Raw genomic sequence first — 7,450 nt, forward strand, 5'->3', positions numbered from 1 at the left:
GGCTCTGCTCCCATCTACTGCACCACTGTCTTCAAAATCTCTGCATACAATTCTTCAGTCTTGTTATATTGTAGTCTTCTTTATTTACTATGTTTTACCTGAATTCTGGTCAATCTAAATTATTAGTCATGACAAAATAAATTGATATCTGGATACTTGTTCTTCATAAAGAATCGGAGGCAGGGAAGTCAGATATTTGATTAGATTCCCTGGCCAATAAGTGATATTAGAAAAATTTGTTTTTTTAATCATTATCATGAAAGTTGTTTTCATCTGAAATCTATTCCTTTTGTAATCATAGACAATTTTATATTCATCCATTTATTGATGAACATTAAATACATTATTTAAATGTCTCTAATTCAGTTTTTTATCACACATAATTTTATGATGTTTTTCACACACTAAACTCTTTCATTCCATTTACCATACACTGAAGCTTTCCATATAAAATGTCACACATGCATTTTATTTATGAATATGAATATAATGCCTGAATAACATCATCTAGAAGATATATACTGGTAAGTGAGGGTAAGGATGGATTCCTAAATCCATGGTCATAAAAGTATAAATATTCAAACTCTTAAAAAAAAACATTTTGCATGGACAAGCAAAACTAAATAGCAACAACAATAAAAAAGTCACACACACACACACACACAGTCATACTCTATACAAGGGTATTGGCAAAATCAGGACAGGAGTCAACACACAGTCAGATGCCTTTTGACATCCAGACAGATAACCTAACTAGATTATGCATTAATAGGCTGCTATGGATCTGCAGAGCACTTGCTGCAAAGAAACTTTCTGATTTTCACTGTCTTCCTCCAGTAGGAAGAGGTTTGCTCGTGAGCAGAATTGGAACATGCAACATGTATAAAATTGGATGAATGTGGAAGTTAGGGAAGACATAGGAGGGAATGATGAAAAGTATAAAGAATTTTAAAGACAGATGCTGTCACTATTACATAAAACCAGAAGACCACTTCATTTTAAGAACTACCTGTCAGTCTCAGAAGCTTTGGATATTTCCTAATCCAGGCAAGAAAAAGTGGCGGATGAATTAAAACTATATCCACATTGAGTTCTTAGCTGAGAGGTAAACCTAGGGTATACTGCTTTTCTCCAGAAACTCTGGAAGGGACCAAGCGCTGCCCTAAGTTCTGCATCTTCTCCCACTCCCCCATCCAGTTTGGGTCCTCTATCCGAGAGCACACATTAACAGATATACTACCTGTCATTCCGGCTTCCATTTAATTTATTTCTGGAAAAGTCCAGACACAATTTTATCTGCAAAATGAGGAGGAGAGGAGAAACCACCATACGTCTTACAGTATTCATGGAAACTGGACAGGTGTTATTTTGGGCTATAATTCATTGGAGAACACAAAGAGAAGTCTGACCTTAGTCTATTTGGTCTGGTTTTAAAAGGAGGACAATTGTGTGATTACTTTGAAGGTGTTTTTAACCTCAGACTTAGTCAAACATGACATTTTGATCCAGAGAAAAACTCATCTAGGAAGGCAAAATAGTTTACCTTATTTGGAGTATCAAATAAGACATCCCTGGGCTTGAATCTCAATTCAGTCACTGACCACTTTTACAACTCTAAGCTAGTAACTTGTCCTCACAAAGTTTCAAGTTCTTTATTTATGAAGTAAGTGTCTCAGCATCCCTTTTTGGTTTCCTTAGCCTTGCTTGCACTTCCACATGTAACCCTTTCACAAAGTAGAAATTCAGTTTATTCAACTGTGTATGACACAGTACACAAAAGGTAAAGTGTTTCACATCATAGATTTCATTTCTTACTCCCTGGAATGTGCATGTCCTTGGCTAAAAGGAAAGACTAGATGGGAAAGCCAGGCAATGCTTAGGCAACTGAAACAAGGGTGGGGCAGGGAGCAATGCTAACTAACATTGTCCTCACAAGGATGGGCACAAAGTGGGCTATTAGTCACAAGCTGATTTTCTAGAATTGTTAACTGGAAGCATAAGAACACCAATTGTGGACACTGGAGCCATCATGGGCTTCAGTCATCCCTGCCACACAGGAACAGTAGCGCCTTCCAGTAGTCACCCTTGGTGTCTTGCTGGATGGAGTAGTACAGGGACTTGCCATACTGTCTCTTGAATTCAGACCTAATTTTCAACACGTCCACTTCACTGCAGGAGACCACGATTCTGGTCAGGCCCTTATCACAAGTTCCCGTGCCCTTCATGGAGCACAATAGGTCAGCAAAATGCAACAGCTTGTTTTGGATACACTAGACCAGGTACAGGAAAGCATTTTCCAGGGCTCCCTTGACCTCCTTCTTGATGTTCTCCAACATGTCATGAAGGCTGGAGCTCTTGTACCTTCAAAAACTTTCTGGAAGTGACACACCACTGGGTCATGATGCTGACCCACTTGGGAACATCAGTCCCTTTTCACTCTAGCATCCTAGATATCCCAGACATCTTGGTCAATCAGTTCACAATCAATGACAGAGCCATCTCTGTTTTTCTATTTTGTTTGTTTGTTTGTTTTTGCAAAGGCAACCATCAGCTTGTGGAAGTCACCAGAGGTGTCAGAAATAACATCCTTCTCCAGATCATTTCTGGTACATTTCTTTGTAGACTCTTAATTTCCTGCAGCTCCTGGTTGGTCCTGGAGCAGATGATCTCAATGAGAGAATCCTCATCAGCCCCCAGATCTTTCATGGAGGCCTTCAGCCTAGAAGCATCATACCAAGCCGGTGTTTTCAATGGGCCCCAAATCACCCTCTCCAGGTGGCTGGAGAAGGCTGACTTCAGTGCTGATACCAGTTCCTTTTTGGTCCTTCTCTGTTAGGAGAAGGCAATATCCTGTCTCTGTTCATTGCTGTGGTTGGTCAAAATGTTGACGATGGTGACCTCATCCACACTTTTGATCTTGATGGTGGTTTCATTGTTCAAAGCATCCCGATCAGCATCAAAGTTGGTGCAGGCTCTCACTGACCCATATGCATTTGGGGGTATAGCATGGTCAGCCTCCAAGCTGAGCTTGCACAGACTGAAAAGTCTAATGGTCATTTGTGCCACTGGATTGAAAGTGTGATGCACTACAGTGGAGAAACCATTCAGAGGCAAAGACCTCTTAGGTTGGGGTAGTACTTGGACTTTCCCACTGATGACAGGCATTCAGTCCAAAGGCACTGCTGGAAATGTTGCCCTGAATTTAGTGTTTGGAGTCACCAGAAAGACTAATTCTTACAGGTTTCAAGTCAGACTGCATAAAAAAATAGGTTACCATAATTTGAGGGGAGGGGTCTCATGAGAGTCTCTCTAGACTTTATTTTCCTCATCTGCAAACAATGGTGAGAGCATGGATGGTTTGGAAGGCTCCTTCTAATTCAAATGATACCACTCTTTGAGACTAAGATGTAGTAGGAAAAAAGAATTTAAAACATTTTTGGAGATAATGAGTCTTGGACTTAGAATTCTTACTCAGGAATGAAATCTTAAATTTCTCACCTGACTCCTTAAAGGCAGGGCCCACAACTTTTTCTGTGAAAGCTTAGAGAGCAGGGACTTTGAGCTTTTTTGGCCATGCCTTTTTGCAAAACTGTTCAGCTCTGCTCTCGTGGGGAAAGCAGCCACAGACCCCCACCATTCTTCAAGGAGAAAGAATGAGCTTAGCGTTGATTGGTCAGTGGGGAATGGATTAATTCTGTAATTACTCTTAACCAGGGAGACACATCCCAGACTTTCTCAAGAGCTCTAGGCTGACAATGAAAATTAGCTCAAGCCCTTTCTTTCGATATAAATAAATGTAAGTTTATCAATTGTGGTTTGTTATACTATCACAGAAAGATGATGTCTTAGAAAATGTCTTTTGAATGTGTATACCCAAAAGGAAACAAATCCACAGTGATTCGGGTAGGGCTGAAAGGAGCACTTTCCCTCACCTGAATGGTCCATGAGGATGAGATCTTGTGTGATGCAGGTGCATTTGGCAAGAGCTTGACTCCCTGTCCACACTGCTTTTTGCTTTGACTCTGTGTTAGCTTAGACATTGAGGAGAACAACATGGCATTAGGGAGACTAAAACCAACGGGATAAATGCTTAGGATTTGAGACCCGTTTTCAGAAGATAAATGGCTCCATCCCACTTTCCCAGAAGTCACTGGACAAGGATACACATTTCAGCATCTCTTTCAACACCTGAGCCTGTGTGCAGTATATAAAGAAAGCTATGCCTAACGTGACTCCATTCGTCTTCCAACTCCTGGCTCCTTCCAAGGGAACTGAAGAGAGACAGAAAAATATACAAGGGATGGAGTAGGGCAGGGGACTTGGCTCCAAGCTAGAACAGAGAAATTAATATGGAGATGGGGAAACAAAAAAACCCAAGGACAAGCAGGGGTACATGAACACCCACCATACTTTTTAAGTCAAGTGCAGAAATAGGGCAATGTACTTAATTAACAATAACAAAATTATAACAACACTAATAAGTAACCAGAAGGTGATAGAAAAAGTATTTCCTCTGTTTCAAATGCAGAACCAGAAAAACACCAAGGTGAATGTTCAGATTATAGAAGCACCTGGAGGGCTAATGACTCACAGCAGATGGTCCTTGGTCCTGTACATGAATTTGAGTGTTTTGGCCTTTAACACTTTAAATTCTGTCTTGTAACCACCATATGGTCCTCTGTCATCTGTGTAGTTATCTGTCACTTGAGCAGTGACTTATTTATTGTATTCCAAACAATATTTGCAGTGTGAGTGAATAATGATTGCTGTGTGTCCCAGAGCATCACCTCATGTCCTTGAAACTGACAAACTCACAGAATAAAGATTTTCCATGGAGCAGACCTATTAAACACCAGCCTCTGGATGAGACTCTGCGCTTATTAATTTTTCCTAGTTTCACACACATTGAACAAAAGCTTAGTCTAATTATGAAAATATAGGTAATCTCCTCACCTGCAGCAGGCCTGCACACTTGTCACCACAGCAAACATTTGATTATTGTTCAGCCTGTCCACCTCAGCTGCACAAGGGGGTCAGAGTCTCAGTTCCAGTCAAGCTGTCTCTGTGCTTATCTTTTATAGTGTTGCAGCTCCACACCACGGTCTAGTCTTGTCTCGTTTTATCCATTGCTTTCTTGGGGTGTGGGTTTGTGAGCACCAGGGATCTTTCTTGGCAAGACCCTAAGCACCCTGTGATTTTCCAAATGAACACAGGGTCACCTGAAGAAGCAAATAAAATCTGGCCTCATTTTGACAGCAAGATGCAGAGACAGCTGCCCACAAAAGTGGCCCAAGCAATTCCCATGCTTCTGTGTTGTAGAGAGGGGCAAAAACAGCTTGTTTTCTCCTGGACGTTTTAACCCAGGACTGTTTTGTCTCACCAAGAGCAGAAACTGAATTTGGCCATCGCCCTGTTCGGTGCCACATTTGTTGGCATGACTGAGTTTCTTCCTTCGAGGAAATGGGTAAGAAAGATGGGAGAAAGAGGAAGGAGAAGAAACTGCAGCACATGTTGCCTCTTTCTCAAGATGCCTTGAAAGCAGTTCCTGCCAGGAACACAGGAGATTTAATCATGTGTGTGGGCAGTATTTGAGCGTCATTCACAGCCTAGTGTGGGGTCATGCCACTTCTGGAAATGAGGACAAGCTGTTGAAAACATCACCTAAAAATAATATTTAGAACTTGCAGCAAAAGGTGGCTGGGTCATCTCTACTAATACTGGCAACAAGGATATGAGAAGCACAAATAGAATGATCATCATACAGTATCCAGTGAGGAGAAGGGGAAAGCAGAAAGCCATCACCTCTGAAAAGTGATGGTCAGAGAAAAAAACCCAACAGCAGGCTTAGTTCGGAGAAGTGTCTAAGCTTGGAACACTCCCCCAAATAATGGGGGAGGAGTGGGTGAGCAAAGCCTGAAGATTCTCACAAATGCCCCTCTTCCCGTCCATCACATGGTGTTGTGAAAAGTGAGTAAATGGGGGAAAAGTCCAAAGAAGACCTGAGAGAGGAGAAGCCCCTCACTCTGACTGCAGGGGCAGGGTGGGCAGGGGCAACTGGGGACTCCAAGCCCACCACCATTTTGTTTGTTCAAGCTGGAAGGAAAGCAGAGAAAGAGAAAAGGTAAAATCATTATGTTCAAAGAGAGCTGATAATTCTCACAAATCAGTAGACACCTAAGGAAAAGGAAGAGCAAAAAGAAACAAAGCCATCCTCTCCCTGGAAGAAGGAATGGTGGGGAAGGACCAGAGACCCTGGGAGGGATGATACTTCAACCCCTTCCGGGGACAGGTGAACGCCAGGAACCAATGTGCAAAGGGAGATTAAGACTCCCAAAGGCAGGCAAAAGGAGGCACACCCAAACCCAAGGGGCCAGTCCATGGCCAGAAATGACGCTGGCATATGACTTAGTCAAATTGCAGAATATATAGGAGCCTGGGGAGAATCTCAGCACAGCTGAGCTGCCCCATCTTGAAGTGGCCACATCCCAGGAAAGTGGGAGGACAGAGGAGTGGCCATGCCCTGGCCTCAGTGCCTGCTGTGTATGGACGTGGGCAGCATTCAGGGTGGTGTGGGGACCCTGGAACCCATTTCAGAGGTTGCAGCTGCCTCAGGAAATAAGTGAGGTGGCAAAGTAGGGACTTCTCAGGCTCTCTTCTTAAGCCTTAAGAAAATGGCAATGAAATTAAGAACAGAAATGGAGATTCCAGCTAAAATAAAATAAGAGAACACCTCTAATGCCAAACTCACATGTGTGTGAGTGCATACTCTATATGTGCAGTAGGGCAGCTGAAGGCAGGGGGAATTCAGAAGCCCTGAGGACGTGACATGACCAGGCCTCACATGCAGCTGAAGGAGCAGAAAATGGATCAAAGAAAGCCGGTGTTCTCTGTACTGTGTCAACCAGTGAGGCCTGTTGAGTTTCACAGAATTTGATGAGAGAACCTTAGAGAAAACAGTTACAGGTATAGGTTTTTTGACCATTCAGATCTTGTGGTGGCTACTATGGAAAACAACAGAAATGAAGACTGGGTAGGAGAACATTTTCTTTCTGGTTGTCATGGGAACACAACAAAGAGGACAACCCAATACATGCTGTGCTTTGTACAGTTTAATAACAGTCTTAATTCTGTGTTTGCAACATCTCCTAGGTCAGTGGCTTTCAACCTCTTTTGTTCTGGACCATCGTTAAGAAATACACTTTCTATTACACACACACACACACACACACATACACACACACAAATATGTTTGTATTACTAACACAATTTTCACTTAAAAGTACATGCTCTTATTATATATGATGCATTCTGATGTTTTCTATGTAATTCTATTTTACTTTTAAATGCATTTTTTAAAAAATGCAGCTGTGGTGATAAGACCCTAAGATGATATCCCATGATTTCCACCTCCTGGTGTTTACACCTCTGTAAAATCTTTTCCCCTTGACAG

At 42.1% G+C, this 7,450-nt stretch overlaps 1 pseudogene; it reads right to left on the reverse strand.

The window, feature by feature from the left end:
- Positions 1-2,036: 2,036 nt before the first annotated feature.
- LOC123819011 lies at positions 2,037-7,060 on the reverse strand (annotated as a pseudogene).
- Positions 7,061-7,450: the final 390 nt, after the last annotated feature.

The sequence above is a fragment of the Phyllostomus hastatus genome, unplaced genomic scaffold (genome assembly GCF_019186645.2).
Source record: "Phyllostomus hastatus isolate PE091 unplaced genomic scaffold, TTU_PhHast_1.1 phas_contig_298, whole genome shotgun sequence".
Lineage (NCBI taxonomy): Eukaryota > Metazoa > Chordata > Mammalia > Chiroptera > Phyllostomidae > Phyllostomus > Phyllostomus hastatus.